Source organism: Psammomys obesus, unplaced genomic scaffold (assembly GCF_907164565.1).
Source record: "Psammomys obesus unplaced genomic scaffold, mPsaObe1.curated_primary_1811, whole genome shotgun sequence".
Lineage (NCBI taxonomy): Eukaryota > Metazoa > Chordata > Mammalia > Rodentia > Muridae > Psammomys > Psammomys obesus.
In genome coordinates, this window is record NW_026596051.1 from 15521380 (window position 1) to 15535857 (window position 14478).

Here is a 14478-nt window from a genome sequence, read left to right on the forward strand (position 1 = left end):
AGTGGTGGCTGTCACAGGAAAAGCCCTTTCCAGCCTGCCTGTGTGCCTCTGAGTAAGCAGTTTGAGGTCACTCTGGGAAACTACCCAGCCAGAGGAGCCTTAGGGCCTCCTCAGCCCTTAAAGCTGGCCCCTCCTGCCTTGAGCCATCCGCTGAAGGGGGAGATGTGTTTAAACTTGATGGGTCACCTCTGCCTTCGCTCCTACCAGCAGTCCGTCCCCATCTCCATCACCTGGCAAGGTCAGGCAGACCTGGTAACTCCTTGAGCTGGGTGGGTGGGCCGCTGGGGGTTATTGCCTAGACAAGGGGCTTTTGGTATGTTGGGGGGGGGTAAAGGACTGGGTAGAGGTGAAGGGACCCTACCCTGAGGCCTCAGAGATTTATGTTAAATCTCAAACCGTGTGAGGTGCCTGCTCTGACACAGTGGATCTTGGTGGGTTCACCTGGTAGACGATGTTGTTTTGTTCTGTGTAGCCTAGCCTAGGCTGCGTGTATCCGGAAGGACTCTGGTGGGCATGTGCCTTGGGTCACCGGGTGCTCGGCGGTGCCGATGGAAGGAGGTGGTGAAGATGTATGAAGCGATACACAGGTTTGGGGGTCAGTGTGAACTGCAGTCGTGCTACAGCGCTGTGGAAATGCATGCCAAGAATGTAGCAGTGCTTGATTAAGCAGACCGCTGGGTACCCAGGTACCACTCGCCTGTCACTGGTGTTTTGTAGAAAGAAAAGGTCACGAGGTAGGAAAGATGATATATGTTCTCCATATACATTTTTCTTATCACTTCTTTCTACCTCACCTCAGAGTTGTCTTCCCCCCCCACTCCCCCACTAGCTTGTTTTTTTTTTTTTTTTGGCTGGATGAATGAACCCTGTTAGAGAATGATTCTTTGGAAGGATGGCTGACTCATGACTGTACTCTGATGTCCTTGCTGGCATGTTTCATAAAATAAGAAGTCCAGAGCTATGCTGGCAGGCCAGTAGGCATTGCTTCTGTTTTAGGGAAACAGTGTACTTAAGCTTTGCCTGTCCTTTGTTCCAAAAATTTACCTTCGTAGCCAAAAAGTTTGCCATAGTTAGATGAAGTTGAGGGGTGCGGGTATATTTTTAGCATGCTGCATATCTGTAACGTAATCAGGCTACCTATTTTTACCCATACTCTGAACAACTTAAAACCTCCTTAATAATTAAAGCAGGCTCGTATCTTCTCTGTAACTGAAGGAGGTTCCACTTGAGGGTTACTACGTCCTATAGCTGACACCTGGTGACACCCAGGCCTAGACCCAGTTCACATGATGTTTTGCAAATGCTCTTTTTGTTGCTTATGTTATGAATGCGCCATACACACACTTAGACAAAGTGCATGAGGAACAAGAGCTGAATCTTCCTGCTGCATACCTCAAGGCAAAAGATAATGAGGTACAGCGAGTCGGACCAACTTTATTTTGGTGAAAGCAGTTGACCCTGGGTTGCCCTTCTGTGCTTCAGGTTCACGGCTTGTGAAGTGGAGAAAGCAACGCTGACCTGGAGGGCACAGTCGCAGCGCCAGCTTGGCACGCAGACCTTCAGTAGTATTCTTAATATCTCCCCCACAGTCTGTGTCCACCAGTATTAGAGGGACTCACGTGTGTTCAGATCTGTATTTATTTGTTTGTTTGTTTGTTTGTTTTTAAATGTTCAAATTTGTGAGGCCCAAGAATGGCCTCAGCAGCTAACCCGGGATAGCCTGGTCCAGGCCTGGAGGAGGTAGGGCCTGCCCTCTAGTCAGCTGTCATCCAGGAACGTTGCCTGTCCCCATGGGCAATAGCAGCTAACGCTGGGCGCCAGCTGCATTCTGAAGCAGCTCAGTTGGAAACTAGCTGGGAGTTGAGAACCATTGCCATCTTTATGGTGGGGGAAAGAGCCGGAGTGGCTTGGTCGCAGAAGTCCAAAGTCTAACTCTCACACGTGCCTGTCAGGCATGGTGAGAGGACCCCACACAGCTCATGATCCAAAGAGGCACGCCAGAGTCACACCCTGTGTCCAGGTGCATAATACCGTCCTCACCTCACACTGAGGTGCCGGTGTTCCAGCTGGGTGCAGGCAGGCCTGATGGCCGCTGTGGGAGCAAGCTGTCTCCTGCCAGGGCTCCATTGATGGGAGCCTCTCCTACTGTGCTGCACCTCAGCACTTCTGTAGCAAGCCTGGGTGACGCTAGCGGCTCTGTGGGAGAAGCTTAAGTCCAGGCACCTGCGTGGGGCGTCTGCATAGATGCCACGAGCCAGATGGCCTCCCTCTGCTGGCTCCCAGCCTGGGGAGCCCATTCACCATGGGCACTGAATTTGATTCCAGGGATGATGAGGTCCTGCAAAGGTTATCCAGTTGAGATTCTAGATCCTTTTATCTAATCCTAACATAAAAGAGTTGCTGCGAAGAGCTGGGGCACCAGGTATTCATGTAAAGAGACATGACAAATGAACTCTATACAAAGTGGATCTCTCATAGTTCCCTTGCATACACAGCCCCAGTGGCTACTTAACAAACACACCTACCAGGAGCCTGCTTTCCTAACTGAGTGCTGTTCACGGTGTTAGGCCCGCACCTCCCTTTAAGACTTCCCTGGGCTGCATTTTCGGGTACCAGGCCCCACCTTCTGTGTCTCCAGCCTGAGCCCTAGCCCCCGAGGCCTCCTGTAAGTCTCATTCCTTCTTCCTCTCGCCACCTGCAGCCAGGCCCTGTCCCTTCTCCTGTCACATTTTCTTTGAATTGTGCTCATTCTCCCAGGCCATGCTGCCACAGCCCTGATTCCTCATCAAGGGTGATGGTTTATTTTGCACCTGGCCACCTTCCCTCTCGGGACTCCTCTGACACTGGCCTTGTGTGCAATGTTTCCGGAACAGATTCTGTTCTTGTCCCCATTTTTCCTGAAAAGCCTTCCCCTGCTGGCTCCCACCTCTGGGAGCACCTTTCTGCAGGCCAACCCTGGAACCCATGCTGCAGAGAGCCGGGCCTCCAGCGCACCTTGCTCTCTGTCCTCTGTCCCAAGGCAGGGTTCCCTGCCTCGACTCCACCAGGGCCAACCCGCCCTCTCTAAACCACTTTTTCCCCTGCTCAGATCTCATCACTTTGCTTGGGTGGCCATTCATGGGTACCAGGGTCTTGCTATGTATCAAGTGCAGTACCAGGCTACATGAGTGATGCCTACGTGAGTCCTCTGGGCTGCATTATGTCCTAAAGCCCTGTACTTGTGAGTGGGACTTTCTGTGGGAAAAGAAGGTCTCTGCAGATGTTATCTTTATGGCAAAGCCATTCAGGTTTCTATTGCAGTTTGACAGAAACACACATGTTCATTCACACATACACATATGCAACCACAGTATACACACATGAGAACACTATAGGGACACATACACAGACACACACACACATGCCTACATTCATGGACACATTTACACACATAAGCAAGCACACTATACAAGAACACAGATGTACATTTATCACACACATGTAACACACACAGGAAGAACAAGCTACAAGACAACCTCCAAGGATACACACAGGCACCTACACACACACAAGAACACCGTACAAGGACACAGGAGGGGAAACCAAGGCAGGATTAGAATGGCTCACATGCCAGGGAATTCCTGAGGCCACCAGAAACCAGAAGAAGCAAGGAATCCATGCCTAAAGCATTTGAGGGGAGCACAGCCCTACTGCCACCTTGACTTTGGATTTCTTGCACAAGGCATAGCTTTTAGAGACTGAAATATACAAATGGGTTTGAGGCTAAACTGTCAGTTGTTGGCACCAGGAGCTATGGCAGGGAAGCGGCAGGGAGAAATGAGGTTTTCACTAAATTGTCCCCATGGAAACCCAGAGGATAGCATGAAGGGGAACATGCAAACTGAGGCCCTGGAAGTGACCAGGAGGGTGCAGCTGATCCAGCTGGATTCACTAATGACTTTGAAGGACTCTGGGATTGGTTGCATTTGGGCACGAGAAAGGAAGCAGAGCCACTAACCGTCGGGCATGCAGCCAGTGCCTGAGACAGAAAGAACAGTCAGTGAGGGGAAGGTGGCATCTCAGTTACTGTTCTATCACTGTGAAGAGATACCATGACCAAGGGACCATTTAACTGGGGGCTTGCCTACAGCTCGAGAGGGTGAGTCCACGGCAACAGGCAGGCAGACATGGTGCTGGAGCAGTAGCTGAGAGTTTAAATCCTAATCCCTAAAAAGTAGAAGGCAGAAAGAAACGGATTCTAGTGGGCTCTTTTGAAACCTCAAAGCCCACCCTCAGTGACACACCTACTTCCAATGAGACCACACCTCCTAATCCTTCCCAAACAGTTCCAAGCAGCTGGAGACTAGGCATTCAAACATCCAAGCCATAACGGCCATGAAGAAGCAGAGGCAAGATGCTAGAGCCAATTGGCAGAGGGTGCACAGGTGGTTCTAGAGCGTGGGGGGAAGACTGTACTTCCACTACTGATGGGACACTAAGACAGAAAGAGATCCTTGCCATGGATATAGACACAGAGGAGAAAGGAGATGGACGGTTTGCCACTGACTGGTGTTGGGGGACAAGGAGGTTAGAGGACAGTGAGCGTGTAATTAAAAAAACAAAAAGCAAAACCCACCAGGGGGCTGGGATTTCACAAGAGCATGAGTGACAGGACATGACAGACCTGTGCAGGGCTTCCAGCTAGGCCATCAGACTCAGTGAGCGAGCAGGGGAGTATACCTGTCATGCTTTGCCTTTCCCGATGCCTCTTTCTTCGCCTGTCTATCAGACCCTGCAGTTATGTCCCTTCTTTGCAGGGCCCGTCGCCATGGGCGGCTCTGCTCCTCCGATTCATGGGGATTGTGCCACGCATGCGCCAAATGATCCAGTCCCTCTCTGATTGCTGCCTGCCAGGTTTGTCTGTGTGCACTGGTTGTGGTGGCTTCTCTGATGTGACCCCCCCCCAGTCCCTCCTGTTCCCAAATGCAGGTTTCATATGATCCATTTGTCCCTATCACTGTTCGTGAAAATTTTATGTACTTAGGAACATAGCATGGTAAAATAGTTAAATGATTCTGTGATGTATGGTGCAAAATTTAGTCACCTCTTGTCACCTCCCTCCAGCTCACTCTCTTCCCAAGAGAGCCACATGATTTGTTACAGTGGAACACCTGGAAGAAGAAAAAAAGTTCGAAAATCAGTGAAGGACAGGTGCCCCTCCCCCACCTGCCTCCCTGTGCACCTGTGAGATTAGATTGAACCACACTCCTTGCTTTCTCTGGCCCCAGTGTATTTTGAAGACCCTCAAGTGCCCATTCAGATAGATCCATCTCAGCTTAAAATAATGGTGTAGAGCCCCGCAGGGTGTCAGGGTTTTGTTAATTTCCCTTTGGATGGCTGACTGAGATTCTTTACACTGTTGCTGTTCCAGAGCGGGCTGTGGGTAACTTAGCACGGCTCTCAAGAAGTGGAACCGCCAGGTGACGAGCGTGCACATGATGAATATCGGCGGAACTACCAGATTGCAGGCCACACAGAATACAGAGGACCTGTATTCTGGTTCAGGGGGCCAGGCGCTCACTGAGCAAGCATAAAGGCCTGGCTTCGAATTCCTAGCACCTACATAAAGGCTGGGCATGGGATCTCAGGGTGAAGACAGGCAGGTCCTCAGGTGATTAGCTTAGCTGACAGGAGACCAAGCTCAGTGGGAGACCCTGCCTCAAGAGGATGGAGGGCTGACAGAATGGCCCAGCAGGTTGGGTTGCCTGCCTCTGCGCCTAATGATGAGTTCAGTCCTCAGGGCTGAGTTGGGAGGGGAGAACTGACTCTTTCAGGGTGTTCTTCGTCCTCCACAGCAGCATGATGGCGTGCACATGCACATTCACACACACAAAGGCCCAGAGACAGAGAGACAGACAGATGCGCGCTCACGAGCACACACACACACTCCCGCAAGCTCGCAACAGTTCAGGCTGTCAGCTTTCTTGGCATTCTTCTTACTCTGTTACTAAGTAAACAGTGAACGAAAAGGCTTGATGCCTTTGAGACTGGGTGGGCCTTGATCTGTTTGTTGGCCAATCCTATGTGCTCTGAAGCTGCTAATCATCTGTTGCCATGGTATCCTTTGGGCAGTTGGAGTTTCTGCTGCTGTGGAATCACTCATTCTCGTTTGTTGCATATTTTCTGTTGTATATTTTTCAGGTTTTTTTCCTCTGTGTTGTTTTGTTTGTTTGGGGGTTTATTTGTTTTAGACGAGGACTCACTATGTAGACCAGGCTGCTCTCAAACTTGTTACTGCAGCCCCACGAATGCCTAAATGTTATGTTGGAGGATCTCTCAGAGGTTTGGAAGATGCCGGGGGAAGTGGAGCTCGGAGGTTTGATGTGTTGCACCCCCAGAGGACCAAGGTGTGGCTCTCTCTTTCTTTGCCTCTGTTTCACCAGCTGCACATCCGGGCTCCCCACACCGCGCTCCCTCCTCCCAGAAGTCATGGGGATTTGACAGTTAAGCTCAGCATTGAGCTGGACCTTTGTGGTTCAGCCAGGCTTTGGGAGTGCCTGGCATCTGCCCTTGGTGCGGATCATTTCCCCCCAAGTTGGCTCCCACCTGGTCAGGGAGCTGACATCTTCAGGGCTTTGCATAACAAATTGTATTAGTCTGCTCGGAGTCATAGAACACCACAGTCTTGGCAGCTAAAAACAACAGAAACTCTCCCTGTCGCTTTTGGAGACTAGAAGCCCAAGGTCAGAGTGTCAGCAGGCTTGGCTTCTTCTGAGGCCGCTGTCCTTGGCTTGCTTTCTCCCTGTGTCCAAATGGGCTCTGTATGTCCATATCCCATCTGCCTTTCTTAGGAAACCTGTCAGAGTAGGTTAGCCCCACTGTATGACTTCATTCTATTAGAAAAATCCCTTTAGCTCCAAGTTTAGTCCTTAGGTCCTCTTAGGGTTGGAGTTCAAATTAGTATTGGGGGCCCCAATTTGGTTTAGCAAAGCCAGTGAGCTGAGGATCTGGCAAGCAAGGCTGAGGGTGGCTCCTGTGTTTGTATTGAATCACCCAGCAGGTGGGCTGCAAACTTAATCCAGCCTTTCCCCATCCCCCATCCCCCAGACCTGTCTGGCATCATAAGGTGGGACTCATAGTCCTGACTCCCTGCTCTCTGGTCACTGTCCCATGTCCCAATACCCACAGTTTAATAGAGTATCTCACCCTCCCTGAGCAAATCACACAATCTTCAGACTCCTCCTTCCTGGTTTCTCCTCTAGGGAAAGGGTTTCAGATACTCTGATCAGTTGATTGAGTGTGATTCTGTGACTGTGGGAAATACTATACTAAAAGTCAAAAGTGTTTAGAATCTTAAAACAAGTTGCCATGCTCACAAACCTGCCTTTGAATGTTATGTATTTCTTTTCCTTCCCTTTCTTGTATTTCCCATCTTAGGCACCTGATTAGGCAGGTTAGCAGGCTACTTCATGATCTGCTCGTTACCCGCTATTCTAGCTAACGGTTCCCCACTCTTTGTAATGGCTGTGTAATAGTCCACAGAGATTATATTCTCGTCCTGTTTGAGTCACTATCCTTCAGCTGTTGAGCCTTTGACTTTTCCAAGAGTGATGTGGTGAGAATCTCTGTACAGAAAGCCTCTGATTCTCTTGGTTCATTCCCTCAGGGAGAAGTCCCAGGAGCAAGATTGTTGAGTTTAGGGCAGCAGTAGCAACACAGCCCTACATGAGCTATCATATCCCTTTATAGGATAAGCCACCAATTGCCCTACATCCCAGGACAGGAACATACAGGCTTCCCAGGAATCTCAATGGTGACATTATTAGCCTGTAAATGACTAAGTAAGTTTGTGGCAGTTATAATATAAGCTCATCAAGGCTGTTAATTTGTGTTGCTTTAATAACCAACCAAGGGGAAATATTCTGAAATAGATTTGTATTTTCAGTTGTATTTGTTATCACTTTCTTTACGTTAAAAAAGTAATAATGATTGAAGACTAAACAAGTGGACACAGTCCTCCGGGACTTGTCAGTGAAAGGAATATTTAGGCTCCAACAAGTAAAAGACTCATTGGTTAATAATCATCAAGAGCAATGGAATAGAGACTTTGATGTGGCCAGGGTCCTTGGAACTGGCTGGTGGCACTAACCCCAGCTGTGCTTCCTGGTGCTCAGGAGGGCTGTCTTCCAGGGCTGGCAGCCCCTTGCTGGAGCCCATCTCTTCGGCTGCCCCAACAGTACCGAGCACATGGGACAGAACCAGCCCAGGCACCAGCCTTTTCATCAAACATAGTGGCACATTCTTTCTTATAATAATTTTGAAGCTTTAGTATAATCAATGACAAATTGAAAAGTTTCCCCTCAGACATTATTTTAATTGCCTAGCAACCCATTCTCACAAATTGCTTTTGAATTAATTCTTTGGGTTTGGCACAAAGTCATCTATTTATTAATGGCAATGGTAGTCAGCACCTATGTGTGGTTATTCTTAGAACACCGCTTCTTTAAAGCTTCATTCTTAAAGTAACCCCACAGTCCCCTATAGCCTTGAGGGCTGTGGCCATCATGTCTGGGCTTCCCCCCTCCAGGATGAGGAAGCAGGATGCTGTGAGGGGGCGTGGGCAATCAGAAGCACACACCTGAAGGGACAGCAGTGGAGAGCTGGGGAGGGCAGGATGGGTCGGGTTTGATGGACTCAGCCAGGTGGGGTTCATGGTAAGTGACTAAGCCACTTTCGGCCACCAATTCATTGATCTCATCGGTGAGTCACACCGGAAGCTGGGAACAATGAGATAAGGCCACACTCTGTATTCTCAGGAAGTTCAGTCTGTGCAGGAAACTAGAGTCCCAGTGGGGCACGAAGGATCCAGGAGGAGAAGGAAGCCTAGATTCCAGGAAATTGGCCTCTAAATCGGTTCCTTTAACAACTCTGCTTACTCGTAGTTCTCATCAGTTGCAAGCATGTTGTGTGAGCTCCTTTTCTTCCAGCATTTTGCTGTTTAGCATAAGTTTTTATCTGTGCTGTCATTTCCTGTGTCAGTCTAGATGGCATCCGTGAGGCTGATAACACAGACGTTCCCCTGCACCCGGGCTCTGAGGGGGCGTCTGTTCATCCTGCCAGTGGTGACAGGCAGCTTACCCCTCACGATGGGCTGCAGGGTGGGGCATGCCCGTGCCACTCACTGTTCCGCCACGTTGTCGCTTCTTAGAGCCTTCACACTGGTGTCGTGTCTCGTCTTGCTTCCATCACTGGGATGGACACTGGGTATTGTGCACATGGGTTTTAGTGTCTCTGTGCTCTACAGCAAAGGTGTCTAGCCTGAGCAATCAGGGCCTGGCTGGCAGTGTGCTGTTGGTGAGTGGAGTGTGATAATGGCTCCCTTGACTTTGCTGCTCGGTCACCCCTGACGCTTCAGCTAGCATTACCAGCTACCTGTCCTACTAGGCTGGCCTCTACCCATTCTACATGAGCAGAGCCTGGTACTGTTTTGACACGGCTAATAATGATGATGCAGAAAGGTGGCACAGTGTGCGCATGCACATGCGTGTTCATGTATGTGCATAGGAGTGCATGAATGTGCAAACGTATGCATGCTTTTGTTCAAATACATGTGTGCATGTGCCCAGAACTCTGGGATTATTTTCCTCCTCTTTTCTTTACTGCTTCACTTTCTTTTCTAGATGTGCTTTCCTTGCTGACCCCCCGGGTAATCCAGAGTGCCTAGGTGTGAGGAGACACACAGGACTGTGTTCTCTTGCCCTGACCTTCCGAGCTCAGGACAGAGACGCTGCTTTTAGTCAGATCCTTCCAGCTTCCACACCACTCGGAGCACGTGGCTACATATCCTGCTCTGAACTAACCCTGCCTGCATACGTCCCGTAACAACCACCAGTAAACTGAGGCTGGGGCACACCACCGTCCCTCCCTCTAGTGGGGAAGCCAGGCAGGCCTCTCAAAAGGAGGAAGATTGGGGCCTGGTGATATGGCTCCGTCAGTAAATTGCTTTCATATGTGGGGATCTTGAGTCTGATGTGGATGTGGATCCTCTGGGCAGTTGTACTGAGTGTGGACTGCAAGCAGTCAGGGTGGAGACTGGGAGATTTCTGGGACACTTTCTAAGGGTCTATGGTCCCGGAGAGAGCAGAGTGACAGGAACAGTGGGATTCGGCATGTTTTAGGCGCTGGCCCAGGGGTCTTAGCAGATCAGTCAAGTATGGCCCCGAGCTTTCTCAGCTGAGCAACTGGGAGGGTCCTGCAGTAGCTGGTGGGAGAGGGGAGGAGGAAGGGTCGGGAGAAAACTCTAGGGGACCACAAGGAGCTCACATTTGGACGCCTGGGTTTGTGACGCCCACCAGACTTCCAGGCGCATTTGCATTCAAAAAGGTCTGGGCAGAGGCAGATGTCCCCAGATGCCTGCAGTTCTGTAGCAGAAGTGCCTAAAGGAGCTCAAGTCCCTGGGGGCCAGCCTGTTGCCTTCCTCCCGAAGGTGGCCAGGTAGCTGCAGGTGGCCGGGCACAGATGCCTCAGGCGCCGCCGTGGAGGGGTTAGAAGGTGACCCCAATCGTCACCCCAGGTGACGATTCCTGGGATCGTCCTCGGGCTCTGCCCTCCACCCCATTTCCCACCTGCCCCGGCACCCTTCTCAAGGGCACCCTTCCTCTGGAATGCAGCAGCGCCCGGCGAGCCTGCTGCTGCAGGGGGCGGCACCTTCGCTTGGCTTTTCGCGTGCAGACGTGACGTGGCCGCGGGAAGCCCGCGGGGTCGCACGGCGGCGGCGGCGGCGCAGGCTCGCGGGGGAGGAGGCGGGGAGGCTGCTCGGTTCGCACGGTGCCGACGGGGTTAAGGGACCAAGTCTGGGCGGCCGAGCCCGCGAGCGCTCGCCGCCGCCTCCGCCCCGCGGCCCTCCGAGCTGCGCGCCCCGGGCCCGGCGCCATGTAGCGCCCAGCCGCTCGGAGGCCGCCGGCCGCCGGGATGAAGGGACGCGGCTGCTGGGAGACGGCCTCTGTGCGCTCCTTCTGCAGCTCCGGCTGCCTGAATAAATTTAAGAAGGGTTAGTGCCGCCGGCTCCGCGAGGCCGGGCTCCCCCTCGCCACGCACGCACGCACGCCCCGCGCTGGGCTTTGCGGCAGGACCGGTCCACGCGAGCCTCTGATGTCACTTGCCCGCGGCGTGGGGATCGCGGGGAGCCTCGGGGAACCCCTTTCCCCGCACCCCGCCCGCAGTGGCTTTGCGCATGGCGGGTTTTGGAAAGGGGGCTGCGGCGAGAGATGCGCGGACGTGGATTAACCTCGGGGGGTAGGGAGGAGAAAAACCCAATCCCCTGATCGTGGACAGGAGAGGGGGGTCGGGGATGGGCGTCCCCCCACCCCCCAGCACCTATCCCATTTCTTACCCTGTCGGTCTGGGTCCTCACTACCTCAGGGCCTGTAGGCTCCCCGAGTGCTGGTACAACTGCAGCGCCATCCACATGGGCCCTGTCCTCACTGCTGGGAGCAGCCACCTTGGTCTGAGCAGGGTGAGTTGAGAGAGACTGCCCCCGCCCCACGGTGATCCTGTCTAACTGCCCCAGTGTCCAGAAGCCTGCGGGCCACCTGACTCTGCAGCCCCCTAGCCTCTCGCCTGCCATTTTTGATGCTCGAAACCTTTTTTTGGAGACTGCCATGAGTGGAACTTGCTGTTTACCTTGAGTGTTTTTGGTCTAATGTCAGCCACTTGGGAAAATCAGGATTCTTTAACCTTGTTGACCTAACAGACACAGAGGCAGTTAACTTCACTTAATATACCTCGATTAGAAACAGCTCTTTTGTGGCATTAACGGCCCTCAGCCTAGCTTGTAGTAAACCTTGTGGTTAATTTTGTTTGTTGACTGGCTATGCCAATGGCTTCCTGGGGTCTGGCTAGCTCCTACCTACCCCCTCAGAGCTGCAGGACACCAACCCCTAGCCTGGAAGTCATGGAAGAGTATGGTCAACCATTGGCATTCTGAACTTGGGTGTAGGATTTTTGAGGTTTCGGTTGTGAGCACGCTCAGTATTTCATTTTTAGCTGGTATGAGGGTCCTGCCATATGAATGCGTTCTATCCGGTGTACATTTTCTGCTGTTAAAGGATTGATTTCATCTCTAGTTTCTACTTTAGATAATACATGCACATGCAAAGTTAAGTGATCTGTTATAGATGTAGATTTGTTCAGAGGGTGAGTCTTAGAGTCAGTAAAAACCACCACATCAGATGCTAAATTGCTTTTCTTTGTCTGTAGAGGGGTTTTGATTGCTTTTACATGGAAGATTCAAGATTCAAGAGTGTGGGATGAAATGCCCGCTTGCTCTCTGCTTGGTTGTAATAGAGCCCACACATTTATGTGGATGCATAGGTGTGAGCAGAGAAGTCTTGAGTGACCTCTGATTGGCAGGCCCCTGGGGGGGCAGCTTCGTCTTCCTTTCATGTCAAGATGATATACGCAGTGTGGGGGCGGGGGAGGGGCCTGGAACGGAGCTCACAGCTTCAGCAGGACTGTGGCCAGGGTCACAGTCCAGAGCAGGCAGACCTCAGTCCCCAGACTGGAGTGCCTCGGGGGCCCTGGGGTGTGGGAGGCTGGTAGCCACCACTTTAAAGGTTGACTACGCCTGCTAAAGGGAGGCCTGGTTAGCATCAGCTCTAGGATAGCCCTAGATGAGTTCCTCCTTACAGACGGGCTCCAGTGAAATAGTGTCACACACCACAGCCCATCTTGTGCAAGTTGAAGAGGAAACTGGGTTCGCTACCTGCTCTGGAGGCCAGGAGCTGTGATGGGCTCAGTGATGGGTCTTTGTGGCTTGGGGTATCAACTCCCATGGGCAGTTACTCTGGAAGTCCCATTGAGTCACTGGGCCAGAAGGAGACCTAGGTTCTTGTCACATTCCCCTGGTCTCAGAGTCATCCACAGCAGGCAGTCCCTGACCCCTGTCAAGAGTGGCTTTAATAGTTCTAGCGGGGTGCTCTCCAGCACAACTCACAGCACATGAGGAGCAGCCCCCAGGAGTCTGGCAGGGAGCCACTGCCTCACCTCCAGCTGGGCTTCCTAACCCCACTTAAAAGACTTCTCAGGCCCAGGGAGATGGCTCAGCAGGTAAAGACACTTGTCACCAAGCCTGCTCTGACTTTAATCCCTGGAACCCATGGTGGGAGGAGAAAATCAACTCATAAATTGTCCTCTGACCTACACACAAATACACACACACACACACACACACACACACACACACATATGTTTGATTTTTAATCGTTTTATCTAGCTGTGTTGTTGAGATAGCGTGTATTTTGTGTTTCAAACAGAGCATCGGGAGCCACAAAGGGGGAAAGGCCCATATAGGGATTTGGGGAAGGTCCGTTGAACCGTGGTCTTACCCAGCCAGGGTCACTCTGCACTCCATACAGCATGTCCGTCCCTGGAAACAGCCTTGCAAAAGAGGGTTCATTCAAAACACAGCCATACGAGGCGTATGAGAGAGAGAACAAACCCACATCTGTCTTCTGAGGACAGGACTCAGCCACAAACCTGAGCTGAGGTGTGTGAGTCTGTGATACCGATGAAGCAGGCAGAACAGACGTGTCTAGAGAAACAGGAAATGGAGAGCGGACCAGCTTGGGCCTATTCAACTCTTTGTCAGCATAATACAGCATCGCCAACACCAAAGTTCATATTCGAGAATGATGCGACTGAGTTACAAACAAATTGAGAGAGAGAGAGAGAGAGAGAAAACCTTGATGTTTTAAGTAAATTTACAGTTTTGTGTTGAGCCGTATTCATAGATGTCTGCAGCTGCAGGCTGGATATACCTGATAGGGAGATTAGGTGTCCCCAGTTCAGCAGCACAGCCCTCTGTCTGGGGAGGGGCACTGTGTCTGTGTGGGGGGGTTGCATGTGTCTTATCATCTGTAATTGTGTGTGTGTGTGTGTGTGTATGAACGTGAGTGTGTGTGTCCTTGTGAGCGTGTGTCTGTCTGTGTGTCTGCGTGTGTGAGTGTGTGTTAGACTTACTCATCATTTTTGGCTGGAATGCAAATCTGGAAGACTGTACTCCGTGCCCAGCTTGCCGTGCTCCCAGGGTTCAGGGCAGGCGGCCTTGGGTTGGCTGTCCTCAGGTGCTGCAAAGACCCTGGAGGGTGATGTCTTCACACAGGCTCGCAGCAGACATGGCGAGACTCCTTGGAGGTGTGTGGTTATACTGTGAGTGCCAGGCACCTGTGTGCTCCAAAGCCCGTCATATTTTATTGTTTTTGAGGCGGGGTATTCACCATGTGGCCTAGGCTGGCCTCAAACTCACAATTGTCCTGCTTCTGCCTCCGGAATACTGGGACTACAGATGTGTGCCACCATGTCCAGCCTGGGTTTTGGTGCTTTTGTTGTTGTTTTGGAATTCACACCCCCTCCCCTTCTCTTTGAGGGCTGAACCAGGAACCATTCTCAGAGAAGGAGTCCCACAGAACAACAGAGAGAACAGATGTAGGGCTCTTTGAG

At 51.6% G+C, this 14478-nt stretch overlaps 1 protein-coding gene across 2 annotated transcripts in view; it reads left to right on the top strand.

The window, feature by feature from the left end:
* Nucleotides 1-14478, top strand: part of Osbp2 (oxysterol binding protein 2) — a 152940-nt gene that overhangs the window by 84689 nt on the left and 53773 nt on the right. The window lies entirely within an intron of this gene.